Raw genomic sequence first — 13,382 nt, 5'->3', positions numbered from 1 at the left:
GCCTCAGTTCAACGTCTCATCCGAAAATCTGCACTGAAGTGACAGCCTAGATTTTTATCTCTGGACAGGGGGTCAAACCCACACGGTCTTCTGACGCCGCGATCAGAGAGCTACCGACTGAGCCATAGTTGCACAGGGGATTAGAATACTGTGCTCTCTCTTGCTTCTGAGTTCGAGTCGAGCTTTGATTGTTAATATCCTGCTGTTTGGAAAGATCTTGAGTGAGTCAGTGCAGTTTCAGCCCACTTCTGAACGAGTGCTAGTCTGCAGCACGGTAATGTAACACTAATTGGCATCCAAATGTCACAGCGCAGTGGGTGGGCGGTAGGGGGAGAGGGCGGTACCTCTGAAATTCAGACTGATGCACATTCAGAGTTTTGTCCAGCAGCTATCTTGTTTTATGTGTCAGCCGTGGCTCAGTGGGTAGCCTTTGAGTTAGAAGGTTGTGGGTTCAATGTCCCACTCCGGAGACTTGAGCACAACAAAATCCAGGCTGACACTCCCAGTGCAGTGCTGAGGGAGTGCTGCTCTGTCAGAGGTGCCATCTTTTGGATGAGACGTTAAACCGAGGCCCCATCTGCTCTCTCAGGTGGACGTAAAAGATCCTGTGGCCACTATTTTGAAGAAGAGCAGGGGAAGTTATCCCCGGTGTCCTGACCAATATTTATCCCTCAATCAACATCACAAAGACAGATTATCTGGTCATTATCTCATTGCTGTTTGTGGGAGCTTGCTGTGCGCAAATTGGCTGAGGCGTTTCCCACATTACAACAGTAGTGACTACACTCCAAAAAAGTACTTCATTGGCTGTAAAACACTTTGAGACGTCCAGTGGTCGTGAAAGGCGCTATATAAATGTAAGTCTTTCTTCGGTTAGTGCAGTGGTTATGTTACTGGACTAGTAATCCATGTAAACCTGAACTAATCAGCTAAAGCGTGTGAATTCAAGTCCCACCATGGCCCAACCGGTTCACTAATGTCCTAGACCCTTACGCAGTCTGGCTTGCATGTGACTCTAGTCCCACATTAATGTGGTTGACTCTTAACTTCCCTCTGAGGCGGCCGAGAAAAGCATTGTACGAAAGGCTGATATTTAAAGATATTTAGTAGGTGAGAATCATACATGTATAACTTCAAGTGTAGCCACTAACCAAATAATATTACCCATAATTACTCCTGGGCAACGAGAAAGCTAAGACTTGTTCAAAATGCAGCTGCGGAGGACGGTCAATAGCAGTTTTAATAACAAACAGCCACAGACTGCGAGTGAAGGTTAAATTGCCTAAAAAACATATTATGATGTTAAGTAGAACTTAGAATTCGCTTAACAAAACTAATTGCAACAATATTTAAAGGATAATTAGAATAAGGATTTAGAATGAGAAAGATCATGGAAGTTAAGGTATTTATCTGGTCGATTAAAGTGAGATAGTTTGGATACCTCAAGACTAGTGAAACAGTGCTGATATGGGCCCTTGGTATAGAAAGGCCTTGTACTGCTTGAAGCTAGAAATGAGAGAGATATGGGAGTACCTGCAATGGTCCAAGATGGCGGTAGCCCACCACCACTTTCTCAAGGGCACCTAGGGACAGGCAACAAGCGCCGGCCCTGCCAGCGACACCCACGTCCTGAGAATGATTATATTTTAAAAAGTTACGTAATACAGAAAATACTCCATGATAACCTTCTCTGAGCAGCAAAGTCACGCGTGAGAGCAAAAGATTTAGATTTGAAACTTGTAATAAAAATCGCAAACGTCCGCCGAAGCCTCTTTGAGGAGGGAAAGGGCCCAGATGCGGAAACCTCTCTCTCCCTCCAATTAGACCTCAGTCCCTTATCTTTTCAGTCCTTGGTCCAGTCCGCGGCCTAAAACACTCCAAAAAACCCCTCCTGCACCTTCGGGGCATTTTCTGTCCTTTTTAAACGGTCCGCCCACCTTTGAATGCCTGTCCTGCTTCAGCACTGCCAGATATCCCTTCCTTGGCAGCAGCCGGCTGCCTTTTGGTGGCGGGGATTCTGCTCAGAGCCCCGGCCCCTACATTCCAGACAAACCCCAATCCAGGAAAATGGGTCACGGTCATGGTGGACTCACAGTGACGGACGGAAGTCCCATCCTGCTGCTACCCCTGCCTTCACTGGTCACGATTGATGGCTAAATAATGGCCAATTGGGCAAGGTGCCAGGGAGTAAGCAATGCATGTAACAGCACCCAGTGAGGAGTTAGCACCATCAGGAGAGAAGAGCCATGGGAGATAAATTGGAGGGAAAGACCCATAATTTAGTTTGATCGCCCTATTCCTTACATCCCACCGTACATAAAGAAAACAACAACAACAACTTGCAATTATATAGTGCCTTTAACGTAGTAAAATGTCCCATGGCGCTTCACAGGAGCGCTATCAATGATGTCGCTGAGGGGCAGCATGTAGATGAGAAATTGTAGGGGGCCAAGGATAGAGATTTTGGGGGGGGGGGGGAGGGGGGAGACCAAAACTAGGGGACATAAATATAAGATAGTCACTAATAATTGCAATAGGGAATTCAGGAGAGACGTCTTTACCCAAAGAGTGGTGAGGGTGTGGAACTCGCTGCCACAGGGAGTGGTTGAGGCAAATAGTATAGACGCATTTAAGGGGAAACTAGATAAACACATGAGGGAGAAAGGAATAGAAGGATCTGTTGATGGGGTGAGATGAAGTAGGGGTGGGAGGAGGCTCGTGTGGAGCATAAACACCAGCAGGAACCAGCTGGGCAAAAATGGCCTGTTCCTGTGCTGCACGTTCTACGTAATTCTATGTAATGTAATTGTAAGAGTTCAACAGAATTGCAAGAAAAGAATGACATTTCCAACCCCAGTGGGAGGCACCATGGAAACCCCTATCTTTGGAGAGATGATAATTAACTCGTCAAATTGCTAATCATTTTTTTTGTGGCAAGGTTCAAGGACTCAAGCAACAGCTGGATTCAATGCACAAACAGGAAATAAATCAGGGAAAGCAGGAGAACATGACCACGATATTAAAGCAAAACTATGGCTACCTTGGGATAAAATCTACCCGATAGTTAATATTCCCAGGATAGGGTCTAAGATGTTTCTCTCTCTCAATAATGCTGCCTTGCCTCAAGGTAAGCAGGGTTACATAAAGAAGAAGGAAAGCATTTTAGACAACAGGAAAGCAAATATATTTATAAAATATAACAAAATGTGAAAAAGAACAGGTCATTTGGTACATTGAACCCACTCCTTCTATTGTGCTGGGCGCAATTTGTACTATAATGGGTAAATCCACCCAATTTAATGAAACTCTGAAGGATTTTGTGAATCTCATTTGTCGCTGTCTGATTGCAGTCGCTCAAATAATCAGCTTAAGGAGAAATAAATTTAGTTGAACACTTTCCGTACTCCAGAGCGACAGCAGAGAATTCTATATTTTGAATATGGTTAGTGATACGTGACTCGGAGTTTTAAGTAGGAGGCAGTATTTATCCACAATGGTTGACCAAACACCACTGAGCGAGCTCTGAAACTGCAGACACTGGAATTCAGCAGCAGAGGAACACTGAACACGTGGCAGTGTGCTAACGTCATGCCTCTTCCATATTGTCTCTCCAGAACTGTGCTTACACTACACCAAGACCAGTGTTAATCTAAAACAAAAATAAAATACTGCAGATGCTGGAACATAAGAACATAAGAAATAGGAACAGGAGTAGGCCATTCGGCCCCTCGAACCTGCTCTACCATTCAATGGGATCATGGCTGAGCTTCTACCTCAACTCCACTTTCCCACACTACCCTCATATCCCTTGATTCCTTTAATATCCAAAAATCTATCGATCCCTGTCTTGAATATACTCAACGACTGAGCCTCCACAGCCCTCTGAGGTTGAGAATTCCAAAAATTCACCACCCACTGAGTGAAGAAATTTCTCCTCATCTCAGTCCTAAATGGCCGACCCCTTATTCTGAGACTGTGACCCCTGGTTCTAGACTCTCCAGCCAGGGGGAAACATCCTCCCAGCATCTACCCTGTCAAGCCTTGTAAGAATTTTGTCTGATTCAATGAGATCACCTCTCATTCTTCTAAACTCTAGAGAATATAGGCCTAGCCTACTCAATCTCTCCTCATAGGACAACCCTCCCATCCCAGGAACCAGTCTGGGATACCTTTGTTGCACTTCCTCTATGGCAAGTATATCCTTCCTTAGGTAAGGAGACCAAAACTGTACACAATACTCCAGGTGTGGTCTCACCAGGGCCCTATATCATTGCAGTAAGACTACTTTACTCTTATACTCAAATCCTCTTGTAATAAAGGCCAACATACCATTTGCTTTCCTAATTGCTTACTGTACCTGAATGTTAACTTTGTGATTTGTGTACAAGGACACCCAGGTCCCTCTGAATAGCAACATTTCCCAATCTCTCACCATTTAAAAAAATTCTGCTTTTCTATTTTTCCACCAAAGAAGGTAACTTAACATTTCTCCACATTATTCTCTTTCTCCCATCTTCTTGCCCAATCACTTAACCTGTCCATATCCCTTTGCAGCCTCTTTGCGTCCTCCTCGCTGTTATGTATTATGTGTTCTCCTCCCACCTGCGGTGGCGCTGTCATAGCAGATAAATGGTTGGGTTTGATCTCTTGGTTGGGTTTTTGTTCTCCTTGTTCTGTTCTCTCCAGAACCTTCCTTTTGAATAAAGTAGTCTCATGTTTGAATCTCTGGGTTCTGAGCCCTAATTGTGTCTAGGTAGAAAGGTATAGACACAGCAAAGTGGCGATAAGGATCGGATGAATCTGCGTTGTGGGAACTTTCTTGTTTTCGACTACAAAACACTTGGAACAGAGTCGGGTGCAGTGAGTAAACAGAAATTAAAATTTGAAACCTGAGATGGCTACTATATTCGGAAACATCGGTGATTTTGATGAAAATGTGGAGCAATAGAGCGCTTATACGGAACGTTTCGACTATTTTGTTTTGGCGAATGCGGTGGCAAACGATAAGGTCGTGCCTACCTTTTTGAGTATACTGGGAGCAAAGACATTCAATTTACTGCGCAGCCTTGTACAACCAGTTAAGCCAGGAACTAAAACATATAAACAACTAGTGGAAATCCTTGGAGCACATTTTTCACTGAAACTTCTGGTTATTGCTGAGAGAGTTAGATTTCACAAACGGAATCAAGAGGAGGGGGAAACAGTGACTATGTTTGTTGCTGCTTTAAAAAGGTTGTCAGAACACTGCGAGTTCAAGGAGGTGCTGAATGACACTATTAGAGACAGACTTGTGTGTGGTCTGCAAAGTGCAGCCACACAGAAGCGCCTTCTTACTGAGGACAAACTTACTCTTGAAAAGGCCATTGAAGTTAGTGTCTCCATGGAGATGGCGGAAAAGGAGGCTCACCAGTTGAGTTCAACAGGGAGAGTTCACAAGGTGTCGTCTGAGCCTAAAGGTGCGCGGAACGACACATGTTACCGTTGTGGGAAAACGGGCCATCACGCTAATGACTGCTGGTGTACGGAGCTGGAATGCCGAAATTGTGGCAAAAAGGGTCACATTGAACGTGCCTGTAGAGGTAAAAAAAGAACAGACAGAGTTGGGAAGCATGAAAGCAAAATGTCTGTATTTGGACAAGAGAAGAAAAAGAGTGTTCATTCAGTGCAGTATGATGGAACAAGCAAAACAGAGGGGAGCGACATCTCTGAGGAGGAAGAGGTGCACATACTGACGGTTGCAGGTGGTCCAAATGGCTACTGGGTGTCACCACTGGTGGAGGGACAATCAGTGCAGATGGAGGTGGACACAGGCGCGGCTGTGTCCCTTGTTTCAGACACTGTCTACAACAAAATGTTAAAGCATCTTACCCTTCAGCCAACAAACATTGTGCTAAAGACATATACCGGTGAACCTGTGGCCATGAGAGGCGCCATTGAGGTGACAGTTAAATTGAACGGACAGACTGTGAAATTGCCACTATATGTGGTAAAGGGAAATTACCCATCTCTACTGGGACGTGCGTGGCTAGAGAAAATCATGCTGGACTGGCCTGCAGTCCGCATGATGTCAAAAGGGGAGTCAGGTCTGACTGCAGTTTTAAACAAACATGCAGAACTCTTCAATGGTGAACTTGGGAGCATGAAAAAGATCAGCGTGAGACTGAACATTAAACCTGACAGCAAGCCGAAGTTTCACAAGGCCCGACCTGTACCCTGTGCAATTAGGCCAAAAGTTGAGGCTAACTTGGAGGCCTTATTCGAGAATGGAGTCCTGGAGCCTGTGAGCGTGAGCAAATGGGCCACACCCAGTGTTCCTGTCCTGAAAAAGGATGGATCTATTCGAATCTGCGGGGATTTTAAAGTGACTATTAACCCGGTGCTGTCTGCGGAACAGTACCCTCTTCCCCTCATTGGTGATCTTTTTACGGGCCTGGCCGGAGGGCAAAAGTTCAGCAAAATAGACTTATACCAGGCTTATTTACAAATGCATGTCGATGACAAATCAAAGGAGTTGCTGACAATTGTGACACACAAGGGGCTATACAGGTACTGCCGCATTCCATTTGGAATTACGTCGGCCCCTGCTCCATTCCAAAGGGCAATGGATCAGATTTTGAGTGGACTGCCAGGAGTCCAGTGCTACCTGGACGACATCCTTGTCACTGGGACAAATGAGGAGGATCATCTTCTGAACTTGGATGCAACACTATAGTGACTGAAAGAGTACGGACTCAGAGTTCATAAGGACAAATGTGAATTCTTTTAGTCTTCAGTTGAGTACCTGGGGCATGTGATTGACGCTACTGGCCTGCATAAGGCGCCGTCAAAGGTCAAGGCGATCGTGGAGGCCCCAGCACCCCAGAATGTGAGCCAGTTACGTTCATTCCTGGGGCTACTTAACTACTATGGAAAGTTTATTCCAGACTTAACAACATTGCTGAAGCCGCTACATCAGTTGCTATGTCAAGGCAAAATATGGAAATGGACTGAACTGTGCAACGAAGCTTTCGTCCAAGCAAAGAAAGCATTGCTGAAGTCAGAGGTCCTGACACACTTCGACCCAAAGCTACCCGTGCAGCTAGCATGTGATGCATCATCATATGGTGTAGGAGCAGTCATATCCCACATCATGCCTTCCGGTGAAGAGAAACCTATCGCCTTCGCATCACGCACCTTGAACAAGGCCGAGAGTAACTATGCACAGATTGAGCGCGAGGCCTTGGGAATCATTTTTGGAATTCGAAAATTTCATCAGTACCTGTTTGGGAGAAGGTTCACACTCCTGACGGACCACCGTCCATTGACTTCAGTCTTCGGGCCCCACACCGGAATTCCATCTCTCGCTGCAAGCAGGATGCAAAGGTGGGCTTTATTGTTGTCAGGATACACATACGACATCAAATATCACAAATCAGACTTGCACGGCAATGCAGACGGTCTCTCGAGGCTGCCCTTGCCTGTTACTTCCCCAAAGCCTCGTCAGATAGACATCTTCTACTTTAGACAAGTGGAGGGAGCACCTGTCACTGCAGTTCAGGTGCGAAGGTACACCCGCAATGATCCAGTCCTGTCTGAGGTAATGGACGATGTCATTCGAGGGAGAGCTATAGGAGATTCTCATAGTTTGAAACCTTACGTTTCAAAAAGAAATGAGCTCTCCATCCAGGCAGGTTGTCTTCTCTGGGGACGCCATGTCATCATTCCGCCACCTCTGAGGGAACCTGTACTGCAACAACTTCAGGCCACAGTGGGATGGTTCGGATGAAGGAAATGGCAAGAAGCTACTTCTGGTGGTCAGGTCTCGATGGAAATATTGAGGAGAAAGCCAAAACATGTTCCTCATGTCAAAGGGTCCAGAATGTTCCACAGCTGGCAACCCTACACCCCTGGGATTGGCCTGAAGAAGTGTGGCAGCGAGTACATGTGGACTTTGCCGGTCCTTTCGAAGAGAAGATGTTTATGGTGGTTGTGGATGCTCGTAGCAAGTGGCCGGAGGTCGCTGTGATGAGGCCTCCACGGCAGAGAAAACAATTGAGAAACTTGGTGAGATGTTCAGCCATTATGGTTCACCGGAACAACTCGTAAGTGACAACGGTCCACAATTTGTATCACAGGAGTTTGCAACCTTCCTGCAAGTGAATGGTGTCCAACACATCAGGTCTGCGCCCTATCATCCCTCTACTAACGGCCTGGCAGAAAGGTTTGTGCAAACTTTGAAGCACGCCTTGAAGGCATCGCAAGGTCAGGGCTCAATCCACCAACATCTGAACAGCTTCCTGTTGTCCTACAGGAACGAGCCGCATGCCACAACCAAAACTTCCCCCGCTTCGCTCATGATGAAGAGGCAGTTGTGGACAAGTTTTGACTTACTCAAACCTCCAAGGGCAGAGCAGGTTGTCCAACGTCAACAACAAGCTCAAGTTGAAAGGAGAGAGAAAAGAGCCAAGGAGAGACGGTTTCATCCTGGAGAGCACATCCTAGCTCGAAACTACAACACTGGACCGAAATGGATTCCTGCTACGGTGATCGTGCAGACGGGCCCTGTGTCTTACACGGTTGAGACTGCTGAGGATGTCGTCTGGAGAAGACACACTGATCAACTGTTGCTAGGAGCAGAGACAGCCACAGAGGCTCCAACAGCTGGTTGGCCTGAACTGTTTCCAGATGATACCGCAAACCAGCATCCTTTGCCACAGTGCTCTTCGCCAACACAGGAAGTCAAAGAGACTCTTCCACCTGTGCAAACTCCTGACTTTCGACTGACACAGGCACCTTCTCTATCTAGGCCTGTGTCAATGCCTACTGCTGTGGAAGCCAGCGATGCCCACCGGTATCCTGTCAGAGAGCGGCGGCCTCCAAGACGCTTGGATCTATAGGCGTAGTGACTTACCCACATGACTGGGGCAGAATAAACCCCAGGGTAAAGTCAGGGTTTGAGGCAGTCTACCTTTACCCTTGGTTAGTTGAGTGCATTGAAAGTAACTTACCTGTTGAGGAATAATGTGGACATTTCATATAAGAGTGGAGGAATATGTTATGTATTATGTGTTCTCCTCCCACCTGCGGTGGCGCTGTCACAGCAGATAAATGGTTGGGTTTGATCTCTTGGTTGGGTTTTTGTTCTCCTTGTTCTGTTCTCTCCAGAACCTTCCTTTTGAATAAAGTAGTCTCATGTTTGAATATCTGGGTTCTGAGCCCTAATTGTGTCTAGGTAGAAAGGTACAGACACAACACTCACAGTTTATGTCCCACCTAGCTTTGTATCGTCAGCAAACTTAGATACATTACACTCGGTCCCCTCAGCCCAAGCACTGATCCTTGTGGTACCTCACTAGTTACAGCCTGCCTGAAAATGACTAATTTATTCCTACTCTCGGTTTTCTGTCCGTTAACCAATCCTCAATCCTAGTATATTACCCCCAATCCCATGAGCCCTAATTTTGTTTAATAGCCTCTTGTGTGGTTATGTTGGTATTTTTGTAAATCTGAGGTCTCGACTAATGCAATAGGACACAAGTTCAAATCCCATGGCAGTGTGAGAATTTGAATTCAGTTGAAGATATAGCAGCACTAGGCACAATGGGCCAAATGGCCTCCACTCTATGCTGTATGATTCTATGCAATATGATGCCTGTGAAAGTGTAGGAAAAAAACAAGGATTGTCTCGATTTTAATTTAAGCCCCTCCCCACACGATGTGTTCAGGTCAGATGCCCGTTTTACACCCATTTAGGCTCCATTGGAGCATAAAATTGAGAGGGGTTAGGTTAAAATCGGGGTTATAGTAATTTATGCATAAATTCTCCATACTATTCAACAACAACCACTTGTATTTATATAGCGCCTTTAACGTAGTAAAATGCCCCAAGGCACTTTACAGGAGCGTTATTAAAAAAATTTGACACCGAGCCTCATAAGGAAGAATTAGGGCAGATTGGTCAAAGAGGTAGGTTTTGAGATGCGTCTTAAAGGAGGAAAGAGAGGTAGAGAGGCGGAGAGGCTTAGGGAGGGAATTCCAGAGCTTGGGGCCTAGGCAACAGAAGGCACGGCCACCAATGGTTGAGCGATTGAAATCAGGGGGCCAGAATTAGAGGAGCGCAGATATCTCGGGCGGTTGTGGGGCTGAAGGATAGGGAGGGGCGAGGCCATGGAGGGATTTAGACTCACTCGTGAAGGAAGGGCTCTGATGAAGATACTAACTCACGTTAGACAGTAGTCCCGACCCAAGCAGAAGCCTGGTACAAACACAGCATTTTCTATGGAAGCTCAGTAGAAACAACTGCAATTTTGTTTCACTCAGTCACTATTAATTTTTATCGACACGAACAAGGACAATTCATCTGCTATTAATTAGGCACGGATGTGAGTTGAAAACAGATTACCTACTTCTGCTGGGGAAACAACAAATTGTACACAGGATCAGAGTAAAGCTGAACACAAATCCTCACAGAGAGACAACAGGGTTCAGGTAAGTATTTGTCTAGCCTCTACGATATTGTGTTGTTCTGGTATTTGTTGATTTAAATGTCACTTTGTCAAAATTAACAATCTACATAATTGCCGTGCCTTCCAGCTTTGAAATGCCTCTTGAAGTACGCATTTATTTTTGATTATGAATTGAGTTCAATTTATTCCCTGAAGGAGATAAGGAAAAGCAAGCATCTCGTTCAAAGAGTTGGTCTAAAGGCACCATCAGGCGACTCGCTCTTGTCTTATACAGGAAACTCTCGTTTAAACGGCACCTCTATTAACCGGCAAAATTCATATTCCGAAAACAACACCTCAATAACCGGAAATGTTGCCGAGTCCGAGTCTCCCGCAGTGGCCAAGTTAGTCAGTGGGGGCAGTTCTCCAAACTGCCACTACTCGGCTTCTTGGCGCTGTCGGAAGTCCGAACACCTCAATAACAGGAGTCTGACTCTCCCTCGCTGCCGGGAGTCTCTTCCGATCTGCCGTTTTTCTGTTTACTGTATAAGTTTTGTTTTACTGTTAAGTAATTAAAGAGTTATGGATTACCCTCAACTGGCAGTACTGTACTTTATCAAGCATCTTCCACCATCCATTTAACACAACATTCTGTAGGTGAGTACTCAATTACTGTATACTGCACATTTCTTGATTTTTAAAATTTTGTTTGTTAAAAATAGCCTTGGTAGATAACCCTCTCTGTCATCCGGAATTTTTAATCAACCGGCACCATCCCGGTCCCGTCGGTGCCGGATACCAAAGAGTTTCCTGTGCTAATCAGCGTCTCACCACCTTTGAATCAATGCAGTAGTGCGCTGCTCCAACATAACTCCCCTTTTACCTTCTACCATCCAATTTTTATCCCTACAAAGCAATGACATTCTGCTGGGTTGTGTTTACATGGAGGCCAGCTACATAGAATTACATAGAATTTACAGCACAGAAACAGGCCATTCGGCCCAACAGGTCCATCAGCCTCCTCCCCTCTTCATCTCACCCTATCAGCAGAACCTTCAGTTCCTTTCTCCCTCATGCGTTTATCTAGCTTCTCCTTAAATGCAGCTAGCTTCCAGCATCTTTAGGAAGGACGTGAAGGCTTTGGAGAGGGTACAGAAGAGATTTACTAGACTGGTCCCTGGGATGAGGGATTGCGGTTACGTAGATAGACATGGGGAGAAGCTGGGGCTGTTCTCCTTAGAGCAGAGAAGGCCAAGAGGAGATTTGATCGAGGTGTTTAAAATCATGAAGGATTTCGATAGAGTAAATAAAGGGAAACACCAGAGGGCACAGATTTAAGGTGATTGGCAAAAGAGCCAGAGGTGATACGAGGAAAAACCTTTTTACACAACGAGTGGTTAGGATTTGGAATGTGTTGCCTGATAGGGCGGTGGATACAGAGTCAATAGAAACCTTCAAAAGGGAATTGGATAAATACTTGAAGGAGAAAAAATTTGCAGGGATACAGGGAAAGAGCGGGAGGAGTGGGACTAACTGGATTACTCTTTGAAAGAGCCGCCGCAGACTCGATGGGCACCAGCTCTCTTCATTAATTCCCTAAGGCCTTTTTTTGGGGAAGAGACACTGGCCTGCCCAAACAAGGCCAATGATGCGGGCAGGGGGCGATGGGGAGGGGGGTGGTGGGGCGGGGGTGGGTTGGGGTGGGGGGGGGCGGGGTGAAGCTAGAGCCACGGACTCTCTAGGTTGGGACTGCCTGAATCCCATGCCTAGAAGCAGGTCAGGGAGGACTGAGAGCTGGTACTCCCAGTGAGAATTATGGTTATTGGCCCAGTCTAGTCTATGGTCCGTGGCCTAGAGCGACGTTTCAAAGTATATTCCCCCACGCAAGAGAGGGGAGAACGATCAGCCCACCCATAAGGGGATGGTTTGCGTGTGATATTTGCGGAAGGAGCCCACGATCAACCATTTTATGAAGAAGGTCAGGTTAGGGTCACCCCAGCTACAAGCTGAACGACCTGGTGGAAGTCAAATGTGGCTCCATCTCTCATCTCAGGCTTCACTCCTGGCCAGGGCTGGGCAACTTGATCAATGGCTGCGATTTTGCCAGCTCTCAGTGGATGGGATGGGTGGCGGGTCAGCTGTGAAATTTAAAATGATTGACAGCGGGTCGGGAACCCGCTGTCAAAACGTGCACTCCTGCATTTCCTGATGTCGGGTCTGCCGGCGCTGAGCAGACCCGACAGGTGGGGCAGCCAATTTAAATCATTAGTGGCTTGTTTACAGCCACTTAACAATGCTTTTTTTCAGCATTTTATCTTTCACAGGTCTCCCACGGGTTTTCCGCTGTGCCTAGACTTCGTCAGTGAAGCTGAGGCAGGAGGTCAGTGGCCATTGAATCAGCTGATGAGTTGACAGCTTTAAATGTCAAGTCAAAGCTCCCAGCTGATTCAGATATCTTCCCTTAAGCACTAGCTTCTCTAAACTGCATTTCCACTACAGATTCGCCACGCTGCAAGTCTTTACACAAGTCTCCATCCAGTCTGACCTCATTACCTCTCCCACCATTGACAGATCGCTTCTGTCATCCCTACTTCACCTGCCATCTATTCCATCAGCATGGGTGCATTTTATACTCTCTCACCTTGGTCCTCAGAATCTGACAATGATCAGCCCCCACACCAACATCTCCAGGCGCACCAGCAGCACCAACAACCGCACCAATCTTCTCCGTAATCACCTGATGTTGCACAGGACAGAGGGCATCAGTACCCGACCACATTGCTGCCCGGGATGCCAGGAATGGTCTCACCATGGCCACATTTACTTCACTTGACACTGCACACCCTGGCTGCCACATGATGCGCCAGGTTGGCACCACCCCACACCAACAACATAAAGCATCCCTACAATGTCCAAGCCATTCCTTTCACATTCATCACCATTGCGGGGGGTACTGTT

The sequence above is a fragment of the Somniosus microcephalus genome, chromosome 7, assembly GCF_052327205.1.
Source record: "Somniosus microcephalus isolate GS21.2 chromosome 7, FLI_Smic_1.0, whole genome shotgun sequence".
Classification (NCBI taxonomy): Eukaryota; Metazoa; Chordata; class Chondrichthyes; order Squaliformes; family Somniosidae; genus Somniosus; species Somniosus microcephalus.
The sequence above is the reverse complement of the archived record's forward strand: the minus strand, read 5'-3'. Positions refer to the sequence as shown.